Below are 17799 nucleotides of genomic sequence, written 5' to 3'. Positions count from 1 at the left end.
GATTCAAGTTCTAGATGCCGAGAGACTAGTATCTAGTCTATCTATTTCACTTCATTCTAAAACAGGACCTCCAGCTATAGAATGCTATTTTAAAAAGATAAAATTTAATAGAATTTGGGTGGCTCAGCTGTTAAGTGTCTGCCCTCAGCTCAGGTCAAGACCCAAGGGTCCTGAGATCTAGCCCCACATATGGCTCCCTGCTCAGCAGGAAGCCTGCTTCTCCCTCTTCCTTTCCCCTGACTTGTGTTCCCTCTCTTCCTGTCAAAGAAATAAATAAAATCTTTAAAAAAAAAAAAAGTATGCCCTGAAATATAAGAATTAAAAATACAAAATACATTGATCTGTTAAAATTCTGAATTATATTCTGGGTCCCTTTATTTTCTCTGCTGTACTGGCCATTGGTAGTGCATGGTATTGTCCCCTTAGGAAACATCAGGCCCAGTCTTTAGACTCAAATGCTTACATAGTAAATTGTTCTGAAATACCTGAAAATGTATTTTATAACTAATCTTTATAAGTTATTTCTTGAAATTGTATCTTTATTTGAAAGAAAATGGACTCCATCTAGATCCTGTTCACTTTGAAAATGTTCTACCTCTTTCTCCTATCAATAAGAAGACATTGTCTTTTTAGGGCTGTTGGAACAAAGAGATTGTTTTCCCTTCTTGGGAAACCACTCAGTTGGATTAAGTGGCACAATCCTATGGCTATAACAGAGACAGATGTGTGGATCATAGACAACAAATGAACTGGCTTAATGCTTGGAGAGACCATGTCTATCACCAGAGAAAGAGAATGCTTGACTGTTCTCAGAGGAAAACTAAAGCAACCGCAGCATCACTTACATCAAGAAAGTCTTAGGCCACATTTTTACTATACAGGAACCCTGAGGCAATGTTGGAGAATTACTCAAAATATCTCACTGGTAAGACTAAATCCATGCACAAAACTAATAATTTGTATGAATGATTATTATAGAATAACAATTTTCAATTATTTCCATTCATGACCTATAAAGCCTTCTTACTTAAAATCCCTCTAAATGTAAAGCTTCTACTAAACAGATTGAGAGTTTTAGAAATAGGACAGTTTTGAACATTCATTTTTGACCTATGTTCCCGAGTTGGTGGTTGGGAATTATTTGTTAAATTGCTCTAAAGTCCCTCAAATTTTTCTGACATGTTGTTGATTGTCTTCTATTAGAATTTCAACTCTATCATTCGCTCTTTTTAAAATTCTTCCTACTATTTTATTTTATTTTGAGAGAGAAAGAGTGTGTGAGTGGGGTAATGGGAGGGGCATAAGGAGAGGGAGAGAAAGAATCCTAAACTCTCCACCCAGCACCAGAGCCCAATACAGGGCTCAATCTCACGACCCTGAGATCATGACCTGAGATGAAATTAAGAGTCAGACACTTAATCCACTGAGCCACCCTATTGCCTTAATTATTCCTATTATTGTAAAGGAGAGATAAAATTATGAAAAGTTTTATGGATTAAGTGACATTTAAACTACTTTGAAAGATACTAAACACAGTGTCTAGCAGATAGTAGGAGCGCAATAATTATAAATGAATGAATGAGATTTGCTAGAGATAGGAATGAAAATTTCTGAGCAGAAGAAATAGTATAAGAAAGGGCTCAGAGCAGGAAATTACAAAGTAAAACTGAGGCACAGGGAGGAGCTGAGATCATATTTATGATATATAAAAAGTAGAGTAATAAATCTAAAAATGGGTATTTGTTTGGCCATTATAATATAGTGCTTTTAATAATCGCTCAAATAATTTTCACATAATTTGGCAGTCATCACAAGAATATAAAAATGGAGAGGAGGAGTCAAGATGGAGGAGGAGCAACAGGCTGAGATGACATCAGATAGCAGGAGTTCACCTAGAGAGTTGTCAAACCATTCCAAACACCTACAAATCCAACAGGAGACTGAAGAGAAGAACAGCAATTTTAAAAACAGATAATCAACCACTTTCTGAAAGGTAGGACCTGCGGGAAAGTGAATCAAAAGCATCAGGAAAATAGACTATGGCAGGGAGGGTTCAGCAACCGGCGAGCAGCGGAGAAACAGAGCACAGAATCAGAACTTTTAGAAGTCTGCTCCACTGAAGGACATCACTCCAGAGGCTAAGCGGGGGTGGAGCCCTCATGGAGGGGACAGCATGATCTCAGGTCCCACGGAGTCACAGAAGGATTAGGGGGGTTTGAGTGTAGCAGAGGTCGTAGGTATTAGAGCGGGGAAGCCAGCTACAGAGATGGAGCAGAGGAGTGAGCTCTCAGCTCAGGATTACCTTAAACTGTGATCCATGGCACAGTCAGACCACTGCTCTTTGGGCAGGGACCCCACAGGTGGCAGATCTGGGGAGACCCCCCCTGGAGAAGCAGTGGGGATCTGCTGGGTTTGGAGATTCCAAACGTGGCTGTGTGCCAGAGACAGAAACACTCAGTCACAGGCCAGGTGAGCTCAGAGCACGACCAGAGACCAAGGAAATGGGAGTGATTGAGTGCTTTTCCCCAAGGGTGCACTGAGGAATGGGACCCCAAGCTCCCAGCTCCTTCAAGCCAGAGATTGGGAGGCCACCATTTTCAATCCCATCCTCCAGAACTCTATGGAAAGCATTTAGGGAGCAAAAGCTCCTGAAAGCGAACCCGAAAAGATTACTTAGTCCAACCCCTGGCAAGGGTGGTGCAATTCCACCTCGGGCAAAAACATTTGAGAATCACTACAACAGGCCCATCCCCCAAAGATCAGCAAGAAATCCAGACAAGACCAAACTCACTGATCAAGGAGAACAGTGGAATACCAGAGGAGGGGAAAGCAAAACATGGAATTTATGGCTTTCTCCCATGATTCTTAAGTCTTGCAAAATTAATTATTTTTTCTAATTTTTTTCTTATTTTAATTTTTTAAACTTTTACTTTTTACTATTTTAACATTTTTTAACAAGTTTATCTTAACAATACTGTTCTTAAAAAAATCTTTTAGAACCTTTATTATTATAGTCGTATTTTATCCTTCATTGTATCTAACTTTATCTTTTGTATACACATAGGATTTTTTTCTTCTAAAAAATTTTGGGATACAACTTCTTCTAATAGATCAAAATATACTCTAAATCTAGCACAGGGCTTGTTATAGTCTTCAACCTGACAAATTCTCTCCACTTTCTTTTTCTTTCTTTTCCCAACCAACGTATCTTATTAACTCCTTTTTTAGAATATTTTTAAAAATTTTCTTCTTTACAGTCATATTCTATCCCTTCATCGTGTTTACCCATATATATATATATATTCTTTTAAAGATATATAAATATATATATAGAATATATATATTTTTTTCTTTAAAATTTTGGGAGGTAGTTTCTTCTAAGAGACCAAAATATTCCCCAAATCAAGTGGTGGTTCTGTTATACTCACCAGTCTAGTAGACATATCTTCTATTTTCTTTTTTTTTTTTTTAATTTTTTTAACTTCTTTTTTTGTTAATATTTTATTTATTCATTTGACAGAGAGAGATCACAAGTAGGCAGGCAGAGAGAGAGAGAGGAGGAAGCAGGCTCCCCGCTGAGCAGAGAGCCCGATGCGGGACTCAATCCCAGGACCCTGAGATCATGACCTGAGGCAAAGGCAGCAGCTTAACCCACTGAGCCACCCAGGCGCCCTTTTTTTAACTTCTTTTTAGCCCCTTTCTTCTCCCCATGTTTTGGGGTCTCTTCTGATTTGCTTAACATACACTTTTCTGTGGTCTTTGCCACTCTTTTAGTGTTTTATTCTCTCGTTCATATACTCTTATCTGGATAAAATGACAAGGTGGAAAAACTCACCACACACAAAAAAGAACAAGAGGCAGTACCAAAGGCTAGGGACCTAATCAATATGAATATTGGTAATATGTCAGATCTAGAGTTCAGAATGATGATTCTCAAGGTGCTAGCTGGCTCAAAAAAAGCATGGAAGATATTAGAGAAACCCTCTCAGGAGATATAAAAGCCCTCTCTGGAGAAAAAAAAGAACTAAAATCTAACCAAGCTGAAATCAAAAGAGCTGTTAATGAGTTGCAATAAAAAATGGATGCTCTTACTGCTAGGATAAATGAGGCAGAAGAGAGAATTAGTGATATAGGAGACCAAATGATGGAGAATAAAGAAGCTGAGTGAAAGAAAGACAAACAACTACTGAACCACAAGGGGAGAATATGAGAGATAAGTGATACCATAAGATGAAACAATATTAGAATAATTGGGATTCCAAAAGAAGAGGAAAGAGATAGCGGGACAGAAGGTATATTGTACTGAATTATTGTAGAGAATTTCCCTAATATGGTAAAGGTAATGAGTATCAAAATCCAGGGGATGCAGGGAACCCCCCTCAAAATCAGTAAGAATAGTTCCACACCCTGTCATCTAATAGTAAAACTTACAAGTCTTAGTGACAAAGAGAAAATCCTGAAAGCAGCCTGGGACAAGAAGTCTGTAACAGACAATGGTAAAAATATGAGATTGGCAGCAGACTTTTCCACAAAGACCTGGCAGGCCAGAGAGAACTGGCATGATATATTCAGAGCACTAAATGTGAAAAACATGCAGCCAAGAATGCTATATCCAGCTAGGTTATTAAAAATAGAAGGAGAGATTGAAAATAGAATTTTCAATAGAAAATTAAAATTATCATTGAAAATAGAAGGAGAGATAACAAGCTTCCAGGACAAACAAAAATTAAAGAGTTTGTAAACACCAAACCAGCTCTACAGGAAATATTGAAAGGGGTCCTCTAAGCAAAGAGAGAGCCTAAAAGTAGTAGATCAGAAAGGAATAGAGACCATATACAGTAACAGTCACCTTACAGGCAATACAATGGCACTAAATTCATATCTCTCAATAGTTACCCTGATTATAAATGGGCTAAATGCCCCAGTCAAAAGGCACAGTGTATCAGAATGGATAAAAAAGCAAAACCCATTAATATGCTGTCTACAAAAAACTCATTTTAGACACAAAGACACCTCCAGATTTAAAGTGAGAGCGTGGAAAACAATTTACCATGCTAATGGACATCAAAAGAAAGCTGGGGTGGCAATCCTTATATCAGATCAATTAGATTTTAAGCCAAATACTATAATAAGAGGTGAGGAAGGACACTATATCATATTCAAGGGGTCTGTACAGCAAAAATATCTAACAATTTTAAATATCTATGCCCCTAAGATGGGAGCAGCCAACTACATAAAATAATTAATAACAAAATCAAAGAAACATATTGACAATAATACAATAATAATAGGGGACTTTAACAAACCCCTCACTGAAATGGACAGATCATGCAAGCAAAAGATCAACAAGGAAATAAAAGCTTTAAATGACACACTGGACCAGATGGACATCACAGATATATTCAGAACATTCCATCCCAAAGCAACAGAATACATATTCTTCTCTAGTGCACATGGAACATTCTCCAGAATAGATCACATCCTGGGTCACAAATCAGGTATCAACCTGTACCAAAAGATTGGCATCATTCCTGGCATATTCCCGGACCATAATGCTTTGAAGCTAAAACTCAATCGGAAGAGGAAATTTGAAAAGAACCCAAATACATGGAGGCTAAAGAGCATCCTTCTAAAGAATGAATGGGTCAACCAGGAAATTAAAGAACAATTGAGAAAATTCATGGAAACAAATGATAATGAAAACACAATGGTTCAAAATCCGTGGGACACAGCAAAGGCAGTCCTGAGAGGAAAATATATAGCGGTACAAGCCTTTCTCAAGAAACAAGAAAGGTCTCAAATACACAACCTAACCCTATACCTAAAGGAGCTGGAGAAAGAGCAACAAAGAAAGCCTAAACCCAGGAGGAGAAGAGAAATCATAAAGATCAGAGCAGAAATCAAAGGAAATAGAAACCAAAAAAACAATAGAACAAATCAATAAAACTAAGAGCTGGTTCTTTGAAAGAGTTAATAAGATTGATAAACCCCTGGCCAAACTTTTCAAAAAGAAAAGAGAAAGGACCCAAATAACTAAAATCATGAACGAAAGAGGAGAGATCACAGCCAATAAAAGAAATACAAACAGTTATAAGAACATATTATGAGCAACTATAAACCAGCTAATTTGACAATATGGAAGAAATGGATCCATCCTAGAGACATATGAACACCACAACTGAACCAGGATGAAATAAAAAACCTGATCAGACCCATAACCAGTAAGGAGCTTGAAGCAGTCATCAAATATCTCCCAACAAACAAGAACCCAGGGCCAGATGGCTTCTCAGGGGAATTCTGTCAAGCATTTAAAGAAGAATTAATACCTATTCTCCTGAAAATGTTCCCCAAAAAATAGAAATGGAAGGAAAGCTTCCAAATTCATTTTAGGAGGCCAACATTACCTTGATCCCAAAACCAGACAAAAACCCCACCAAAAAGGAGAATTAAACCAATATCCTTGATGAACACAGATGTGAAAATTCTCACCAAAACACTAGCCAATAGCATCCAACAGTACATTAAAAGAATTATTCACCATGACCAAGTGGGATTAATTCCAGGGCTGCAAGGTTGGTTCAACATCCACAAATCAATAAATGTGATACAACACATTAATAAAAGAAAGAACAAGAACTAAATGGTACTCTCAATAGATGTTGGAAAAGCATTTGACAGAATACAGTATCCTTTCTTAATCAAAACTCTTCACAGTGTAGGGATAGAGAGCACATACCTCAATATCATCAAAGCCATCTATGAAAAACCCACAGTGAATATCATTTTCAATGGGGAAAAACTGAAAGCTTTTCCCCTAAGGTCAGGAACATGGCAGGATGTCCACTATCACCACTGCTATTCAACTTCCAAGTCCTAGCCTCAGCAATCAGACAACAAAAAGAAATAAAAGGCATCCGAATTGGCAAAGAAGAGAAACTCTCACTCTTTTTAGATGATATGATACTTTATGTGGAAAACCCAAAAAACTCCACTCCAAAACTTCTAAAACTCATACAGGAATTCAGTAAAGTGTCAGCATACAAAATCAATGCACAGCAATCAGTTGCATTTCTATACACAAATAACAAAGCAGAAGAAAGAGAAATTAAGGACTCCATCCCATTTACAATTGCACCTCAAACCCTAAGATACCTAGGAATAAACCTAACCAAAGAGGCAAAGAATATGTACTCAGAAAACTATAAAGTACTCGTGAAAGAAATTGAGGAGACATAAAGAAATGGAAAAATGTTCCATGTTCATGGTTGGGAAAACAAATATTGTGAAAATGTCTATGCTACCTAGAGCAATCTACACGTTTAATGCAATCTCTACCAAAATGCCATCCCTCCCCCCCTTTTTTTTCCAAAGAAATGGAACAAATAATCCTAAAATTTATATGTAACCAGAAAAGACCTCGAATAGCCAGAGGAATGTTGAAAAAGAAAGTGAAAGATGGTGATCACAATTCCAGACTTCAAGCTCTATTATAAAGCTGTCATCATCAAGACAGTATGGTACTGGCATAAAAACAGACACATAGATCAGTGGAACAGAATAGAGAGCCCAGAAATAGACCCTCAACTCTACGGTCAACTAATCTTTGACAAAGCAGGAAAGAATGTCTAATGGAAAAAAAGATGTTCTCTTCAACAAATAGAGTTGGGAATATTGGAAAGCCACATGTGGAAAAATGAAACTGGACCATTTCCTTAAACCACACATGAAAATAGACTCAAGATGGATGAAAGACCTCAATGTGAGACAGGAATCCATTAAAATTTTTTAGGAGAACACAGGCAGCAACCTCTTTGACCTCAGCTGCAAAAACTTCTTCCTAGAAACATCGCCAAAGTCAAGGGAAGCAAGGGCAAAAATGAACGATTAGAACTTCATCAAAATCAAAAGCTTTTGCACAGTAAAGGAAACAGTCAACAAAACCAAAAGACAACAGACGGAATGGTAGAAGATATTTGCAAATGACATATCAGATAAAGGGCTAGTATCCAAAATCTATAAAGAACTTATCAAACTCAACACCCAAAAAACAAATAATCCAATCAAGAAATGGACAGATGACATGAACAGACATTACTGCAAAGAAGACATCCAGATGGCCAACAGACACATGAAAAAGTTCTCCATATCACTCAGCATCAGGGAAATACAAATCAAAACCACAATGAGATACCACCTCCCACCAGTCAGAATGGCTAAAATTAACAATTGAGGAAACCACAGATGCTGGTGAGGATGCAGAAAAAGGGGAACCCTCCTACACTGTTGGTGGGAATGCAAGTTGGTGCAACCACTCCAGAAAACAGCATGGAGGTTCCTCAAAAAGTTGAAAATAGAGCTACCCTACGACCCAAATACTGGGTATTTGCCCTAAAGATACAAATGTAGTGATCCAAAGGGGCACGTGCACCTGGATGTTTAGCAGCAATATCCACAATAGCCAAACTATGGAAAGAACCTAGATGTCCATCAACAGATAAATGAATAAAGAAGATACAGTATATATATACAATGGAATACTATACAGCCATCCAAAGAAATTAAATCTTGCCATTTGTGATGACATGGATGGAACTAGGTACAATATTATGCTGAGTGAAATAAGTCAATCAGAGGAAGAAAATTATCATATGATCTCCCTGATTGAAGAAGTTGAAAGGCAAAGTTTGGGGTTTGGGGGGTAGGGAAGGAAAAAAAATGAAAGAAGATGGGATAGGGAGGAAGACAAACCATAAAGGACTCTCAATCTCAGAAAACAAACTGAGGGTTGCCAGGGGGAGGGGGATAGGGAGAGGGTGGTTGGGTTATCGACACTGGGGAGGGTATGTGCTATGGTGAGTGCTGTGAAGTGTGTAAACCTGGTGATTCACAGACCTGTACCCTGGGGCTAATAATACATTATAGGTTAATAAAAAATAAAAAATTTTAAAAAGAATATAAAAATGGAAAGACTGAAAAGTAGAAAATATTTCTAAATCTTTAAATTATTTCCAAATTTACTCATGTTTAGTATTGTAAATTGCAGTATATATCTGAAAATACTCTGGAGTAAAAACTCTCCAGTTGTTCTTAAACTCAAGTGTCATAACTTATCCATGCTGCCCAGCTGATGGGTTTTACTGTGCTCCTGAAATGTTTGTTCACTTGTTAAAATCCATGTCACAAATCTTCAGAGCAGCAGCTAATATTTTACAATCGATCAAATAGTCTCAGATATATATTCCAAATATGTGACTTAATGAAAACAACATAAAGATTTATGCTCCATTTAATGTACTTAGCTAAACTCATGGGATTTCAAAAGAAGATAAAAAACAAGAGGCAACTTGGGTTAATGCTTAGTTATCTTTTGGTTAACTTATATAGCTTAGCAATCGAAGAACATGAAAGAGGAACCTATGATAAAACTCAGTGGCTTTTTAAAATCCATAAAAGGCAGCTGGTTTTTCTAGGAAGGCCCATATTAACATTGGAATGTACAACTTTTAAACAAAAGCTCTTGCTGAGCTTCATTTGTAATTGACAGACAAGACACACTTTTTTAAAAATCTAATGCCACTCAGTGATGTTTGCAAAATGAACCTAGAATAGGGTGCCCTCTTTTCTTTATTTATTATATAAATGAGTCTTCAGGCTCTTTCCCCACATTTATTTAAGAACTTTAGTGGTTAAGAAAGAGTAGGCATGAATTTTGGGGCTCATTGATGATAGGTGCAAACTTGATAGGACCGAAGGCATGACTAAATATTTGATGGACATCTAGGAGTGTCCATTTTGTCTCAATTTAAGTCAAATATCAAAGTTTTAACTATATGTCATCTTATTGCTCAAACCAAAAGTTTCCTTTAAGAGTATGATCTTGAAATACACACTACCAGAAACTCTGGAGCTCCATGAATCTCTCTTGGAAACTACCATGAAGGGGAGAACTGGACCACACAGGAGGATAAAATGGCAGAACTAGAGCTGTGATAGAGTGTGGCAGATAAAGAGTCGGGAGAACACCCAGATGGTGGTTTGATTTTGAAAGCACTGCCCGAGTTTCATGGAATTCAAATGACTGAGACAAGATAGGACTCAGTCATCAGCCATCATAGCACTAGGGATAGTTATCACTAGGTACAGTCTCATCTATACCCCACATAATAAGATCAATCCTATTCTTATCCAGGGAAATCAAAAGAAGCAGGGGACCATAACTGAACATTAAGTTAGATTTGCTAATTTGTCCTTCTGCAGCAGTTATTTGACATGACTTGATATATTTCCTAACTCCCTTTGTCTACTGTATTCTCTAGTACCCTTACAATTGACTTTCTCTAGGGGTGCCTGGGTGGCTCACTTGGTTGAGTGTCTGACTCTTGGTTTCAACTCAGGTCATGATCTCAGAGTCATGAGTTTGAGTCCAGCATGGGGCTCCACACTCAGGGAGGAGTCTGTTTGAGATTCTCTCTCCCTTTCCCTCTGCCCCTCTCCACTATGCTCTCTCCCTCTTTCTCTCCTAATTAAATAAATAAATCCAGAAAACCCCCCAAAACTGACTTTCTTTAGAAGTTCACCCAAGGTGCTTCCCATGAAATTAGATCTAAATTCAAGGTCTCTGTTAGAGATGCCTGATGTGGGAAAGGCAACCTGTGGCTAGTGAGCCCCTATGAATGGCCTCTTAGGAACTTCTCTAATGCTGAACTCCACCCATCTCACTTGCAGCGCTTTACCAGGCACCTAGGCATTGCTTATGTTAGCTATAGTTATTGCTGACTGTTAAGAGCCCCTGGATTTCCTACTGATCTTCCCAAGCTCCTCACCTGACATGACATGGTTGGCTTTGTCCTTTCTATAGGCTCTAACGTTCATTGTCTGGGCCATCTAAGGCTTATTAATCTTATTAGTCTATCCGGATGAGTTTTAGGCCCTCTGGCAAATATAAAAATGATTAAGACAGGAACAGGTGAGGTTATTACATGTACATGCCAGAAAGAAAAGTGATATAGGGACTTCTGTGTAGATGGGACTAATCAGTGTTTGATGGGTATGAATTTCCTAATCACACAATCAACCAAGTGATATATAAAAAATGTTTTAACATTATTTTTCTAGAGCTTGAGCTGCCCTTCTGTCTGAGACAGAAAACTTAATCCACTCACTTTCAAAGAGGATTATTAAATTCAGTATCTTGGGGCACCTGGGTGGCTTAGCCGTAAAGCGCCTGCCTTCAGCTCAGGTCATGATCCCAGGGTCTTGGGATTGAGCCCCGCATTGGGCTTCCTGCTCCACAGGAAACCTGCTTCTCTCTCTCCCACTCCCCCTGCTTGTGCTCCCTCTCTCACTATGTCTCTCTGTCAAATAAATAAATAAATAAAACATTTTTAAAAAATTCAGTATCTTTTCAGTCATTTTAGATTTAAAATTCATCCACATTCAGTATCCCTCAGCCTTGCTGTTTTCCCTGGAATTAGTGAAATGTTTTGGTGACCTATGTGAACAAAGACCTTGGTCTAGTTCTCAAGCCTTGATCTACTTTGGCGCTGTGCAGACCTCATTCTCCAACTGGATTCTTAGATCTCACTTCTTCCACACAAGCATATTCTAAATCCACATTTCGACTTCTTCTGCTCTGAGACCCCTCTGCATACCCACTAGTGTGCTTGCCTTTGCTCAATCTCAAATTCTCTATTTCTATCTCTCAGCTAATTTCTAAACCCTTTCTTATAAGCACTGGATGCTGATGCTTACTCCCATGCCCTCCTGAGACCACTCTCTGTTGTTCCTACATTACACCCCAATATATGTCTGTGGAGCAACACCCTAGAGCTTCAGATGGGAGCAATGAGACCTCTCTTCCCTCTCTTCACTGACTTTTATGAATCCATCTGGGATCATAGAAATTGGCAAAATATATATTCCTGCTCTTTTTCTTTTTCTTATTCCTTTTATTCCCTAGGTAATGGAGGCTGGCTGATCTGAAGTTTTTGAGAGAGGGGGTGAAGGACTGAAAGCCAATTAGGACCACATTTTTTCACATTTTTCTTGTCTTACATCTGAATCAAATAAAGAATTTAGCATCTTTATTCTCTAGTACTTTTACTGATCATCTATAGTGTAATTAATGTCCTCTAATCTAGCCACCTGAACCATGGATGTTCAAGAGCAAAAGAGATTTTTAAAACTTATGTATTTTGTCACAGATTCTTTGGGAATTAAAAGGCAGCACTTTCTACATATAAGTCACAGTCCTAAGTTCAGGATTATCCTGTTGAAGTGATTGTGGTAAGCTACCTAGGAGAAATGGGATATTCAGTCTGGATCTAGAAGGAAAGGGTTCTGTTGTTAATGGATAGGGAGACTGGATGGGGGTTGGGGGGGTTAAAGCTCATTAAATGTAAGTCTTGTTCTACCATGTTCTTGTATATGTGTGTATGTGTGTGTTGCCAACAGATTTTTTTTCTAATTTCATATATTTCCAATGACATTAGTAGACACTTAAAGAAAATTAAAAAAATAAATTAGAGCCACTGAAACATTTCTCAAACCTTATTCTTCAATTTGCAGCATGCTGAGAAAATATCACTCTTACGTCTGAACACTTTTCTTCTCTTAGAAAGAAGATTGTACAAAATCATGCATTCTAACTTTTCCCTCAGCTTCTTTGATCTTTTTCTTGTGAGTCTGCTTCATTGTTTCTTTTCCTACCCCTTTTTTCTAACTGCATATCTCTCCTTAGATTCATTCCTTGGCCATTTGCTTTCCTCTCCAAGAGATTTTCTAGAATATCCAGGTTTTATCAGCCCATACAAATGATTTTTATTTCTGGTTCTCCTTCCTTCCCCACTCTCCAGCCTCCTCATAAATTGCCATTCAACGTGTTTAGGTAGATTATTAGGTGTTGATTAAGTACCTACCATCTGCTACCTCTGTGCTAGAACCCTGAGATTCAAAGATGAAAAGCAAAACCTCTCCTCGTGGTTACAGTAGAGCCCAAGCAAAATATTTCCCATCCCAAACTCTTTTCTCTGACATTTTTATTTCATAATATAACACCATCATTTTCTGAGTCAAAAAACCATGGTGGTCTTTACTGACCTCTTTATTTTTCCTTTTTATTCCCTACGTTGTCATGTCATCAATATCTCAGTATCTGATCTTACCTTTAAAATTCCCATGACTACCATGCTGGGATAAGCCTGATAACCAAATGATTATCTAACTAGTCTCCCAATTTGGCTCCTGTATCTTATTGCACAAGTATGTCCTGCATGATATTGTCAAATTAATCTTCCTGAGTTACCATGAAAGACATTTAGCATGTGCTTTCATATCCAGTATACTGCATAGCAAATATCTGTCATATTCATATCTGTCCCTCATATTTTGAATAGACTTTCTATATTTAGAGATGTTTGAAATACGTTCTGCTTTCCTGACATAAGAGTCAGACCTAAAATTCCAGCCTTCCTTGAAGCTAGGAAACAGGCATGTGACCTGAGCTCCATCAATCTGATATATCCCCCTAACAGTTTGATTTGGAAATGAGCAAGTTCTCTATGAAGTTTCAATTCTTTGTTGGTGCTAGTAGGGATTGAGGCATGCAATTTTTGGTGGTGGCAACAATAGTGATGTTGCTTTCCCAGTGACTGCAAAGTGAAGTTCTTGTGCAGAAGTGACATGAGGAGTAGGCAAATACAGTGGCTTTTAGACCAAGTAAGCCCACAAAAGAGGCAGGAGTTTCCTCATCAGGCCAGCCAGATCTGTGACATTGTTCTATCCTTTGAAGCTCAACTTCAATTCTGATCCTAGTCCTCACCTTAACCCTGTGAACAACCCAAGAAATACTTTCTGGACATAATCAGCCAGAATCAGCCTCTGTTGTTGGAAATGAAGAACTTTAATGATAGTACTGTTTGCATAAGTAAGATCCCAAGGCTCTCCTCTATCTACCCTACCATTTTCCAATTTTCTTCCTTCTCTCCTTCCCTCTCTCTTTCCTGCTGCTTACCCTTCCTTCCTTCCTTCAATCCTTCCTTCCTATTTCCTTCCTTCCTTCCTTATTCTTAACTTCCTTTCTTTCCTTTCCTATTATTTATTTATTCAGTGCCTGTTATATGGCAACCTCTATTCTGATAATACAAATAGAAGATTTAGCAAAAGAGACCATATCCCTGTCTTCATGGAGATTAGTTTCTTACTCTTCTATCACCTTTCAATTTCAACCAAACTTATTTACCCTTCACATCCTTTATTCACCACATGAAGCCCTACTCCTGGATTGGATGATACTCCACCTAGAATAATCTCCCTATCCCTCTGACCTATGTTTAACATATTTGATTACAACCTACTAAGTTCCTTTTTCTATAAGCAGCTTTCACAAGAGCTTTGTTTGAATTATTTTCCTGATGTCTAACCTTTTACTTAATTTGAATCTAATTCACTAGTTGGATTATATTTTATATTATTGATTATTATTTAATGTATAGAGCTATCTTCCTACTAAGTTCTAGGTTACCTGAAGGCAAAGAATATCTACTATACCTTTACAAGTCCCAGCATTTGTCCCAGGGTCCCACACATACCACACGTATAAAACAGAATGGGTAGGCACCTGGGTGGCTCAGTTGGTTAAGCCTCTGCCTTCGGGTTGGGTTATGATCCCAGGGTCCTGGGATCAAGCCCTGCATCAGGCTCCCTGCTCAGCAGGGAGACTGTTTTCCCTCTCCCATTCCCTCTACTTGTGTACACTCTCTTGCTCTCTCTCTCTGTCAAATAAAAAAAATGGCAAGGACCTCTTTACTTGCTACTGCTGCCATCCATTCTGACATGCTTCTAGGAAGTAAACCCTGTGAAAACTCTGAGGTTCTCAATTCACTATCAGATAAATTTCAAGTTCCTCAGCTGGACACTTCAAACCCTCCACAGTCCAGTCCCAATCTCCCTTTCTCCGGAGAATGCTCACGAACCTGATTGTCTTAAGAATATTTGAAATTGTATGCTATTTTTCTTTCCAACCATAAGTCAATCATTTTGAGAATTTTTTTTTAAAACAAGTAACTCTCAGTATAGACTTTTGGTCAACCTCATTGTTGTGTCTGTGACCATCTATATACTTAGTTTCATGATTATTCTTTATATTATTTTATAATCATAAAAGTCCTCAAAATAGGAACACTGCTCATTTTTCTGATTTATGTATCATAAATGAGTGGAAAAGAATGGAACTTCCTGAGAAAAGAATGATAAAATTGCAACTTTGATTATTTAAGCAACAATTTTTGTATAAGAATGACTTTGAATTAAGGTTAGAATTAGAGGATCTCTTTCACTATTTGCCACTATTTAGTGTGTGTACACCTACATAAAAAACGACTACGAATTTAGTGGCTTAACATAGTACATACTTATTATTTCACAGTTTCTGTGGGTCAGGAACCTGGGCAGGGCTTAGTTGATTACTTTGCTCAGGATCCCACTGAAATAAAAGTGTTGTCTGGGTGCTCTTATCTAAAGAGTTTACTGAGGAAGTTCAATTCAGGTTGTTGGCAAAATCCATTCCCTTGTCGCAGTATGACTACAGAACTCATCTTCTTCCTGGCTGTCTGCTACAGGCTGTTCTGAGGTCATAAGAACTGCCTGCATTCCCTGCCACATGGTCCTCTCAGGGAGCAGCTTACAACATGGCTGCTTACTTCCTTAATGCCATATGGGTAATCTCTCTCACTCCAGTCTACAATATAGAGCCTTATATAATGTAACTCAATCAAGGTAGTAACATCCCATCTCCTTTGTCCCATTCAACTGGTCAGAAGTAATTACAAGTTCACCTGTACTCAAGAAAAGGGAATTACATATGGGTATAAGTGGAGGAGAACCTTGTATTTGCCACAGTGGACCTTTGGCTGATTTTTTTAAACTGTGAATATACTTTGGAAAATAAGACACTATAGTAAGCAAAGCAACTTTCAAAAAACTACTGCATTGTTTAGAAAGGAATATATACTATTAATTCAACTGGTTTGCTGTGGCTCAGGATGATGAGCCCTCTCATGTTTAATTAATTTAATTCCTTTTCTAGGCTGACAATATTTTTACTGCCAATTTTCAATTAAATTATTTCTCTCAGGCCATCTTGACCTCTAAGTGCTCAGTTCTGAAAAGTCATTTGGAACCTTCATCTAAGTGATGGTATCTACCAAATTCAGAAAAAAAATTCTTTACAGTATGTCCGTAAATACAGGCAAAATATACTATATTTCCTAATATACTGACCCAGCCAGAATTACTAGTTCAAAAATACAAAGTTTGTCACCCTATTCTTGGATCAGTTCCCTAAAAAGAAGAAAATAAACCTTAGGAAGGCTGTGTTTCATGGCATCAAACACTGGACTCAGAGTTCAATCAATCCTGTTGGCATAGCTTGAAGAGTAGCTGAGATTGAAACACCATTTCTGCCAGTGATGATACTTAAATTCTGCCATTCAATAAAATCCTGAGCAAAGAGATAAATGAAGAGTTAAATTTAAATGCCTGATGTGCATCCCCCTAGATCATTCCCTTTACTGTGGGGAAGAGAATATACTGGGCTGTTTACTTTTATAAATATTTCATATGTAATTAAATATCTTACCTTAGAAACTATTTACAGAGTCTGGTTCACAGCATCCTATTTCATAGAAAGTACTGTATTCCAACTATATAACCTTAGGTTGACTATAAGGAAAACACTGTTCAGTTATATCTTTTTCCTATCCAGCTATTGAGAGGATTAATTATAGATGGCGTATATTGTCCTGACCACATACTTTGACTTGTAACAGATAAAACAAATTAATATTTAACCTTTATCTCTGTCATTTTTAAAATATTTAATTTATTTATTTACTTGAGAGAGAGAGAGAGAAAGAGAGAGAGCAAGCACGGGGGGAGGGGAATAAAGCAGAGGGAGAGGGAGAAGTAGACTCTCCACTGAGCAGGGAGCCTGAGGCAGGGTTGAACCCCAGAACCCTGAGATCATGACTTGAGCCAAAGGCAGATCCTTAACTGACTGAGCCACCCAGGTACCCCAGATCTGTCATGTTTTAAATGTACTCAGCCTGAAGATTTTCATTATAACAGAGATCTACATAGTTATTGAACAATTTGCTTCTTCTTAAAAGGAAATAAAAAATTCCCATGAAAACTTGGTTCAAGGACCTCAGCTGAGCAATACACCTTCAGACCTTAAATTTCCTCTATTGCCAATGAACATTGAATGTGCCAAGTTTAATGCTTTAGTTGTATAAATTTTATTGGATATTTCTGGATAATTATATAGCTCAAGCCATCTCTGACATTTTCTTCTATTTTTCTTTGGGGTGACACATTTTCATCATTTATTAATTTACTAATGATGATGATGATGATACCTAATCTTTATTGAGCACCTATAATTTGCCAACCACATAAGTCAAGTACTTAACATCCATTACCTCATTAGGCTTCACAATACCTTATAATGATCCCCACTTAAAGATGAGAAAACAGGTTTAGACGTTAATAGCATGCACAAACATCAAACAGGTGGCAGATTTAAGACGCAGACACAGTTCATTCTATTGTCAAATTAATTTGGCTTCTATACCTTAATGCAACGCCATGTCTTTTCAGTAGTTGCATTTTGTGAATCAACAATATGTTGTTCACAGAAAAATATACAAATCTCCAACCTGTGTAAGCTGCAAACATTTTGACACTCTGTGCATAGTTATTACAATATTCTTTTTTCATACATTTGATAAAATTGCCACAAAT

The sequence above is a fragment of the Mustela nigripes genome, chromosome 3 (genome assembly GCF_022355385.1).
Source record: "Mustela nigripes isolate SB6536 chromosome 3, MUSNIG.SB6536, whole genome shotgun sequence".
Classification (NCBI taxonomy): domain Eukaryota; kingdom Metazoa; phylum Chordata; class Mammalia; order Carnivora; family Mustelidae; genus Mustela; species Mustela nigripes.
This window is presented reverse-complemented; position numbering follows the sequence as displayed.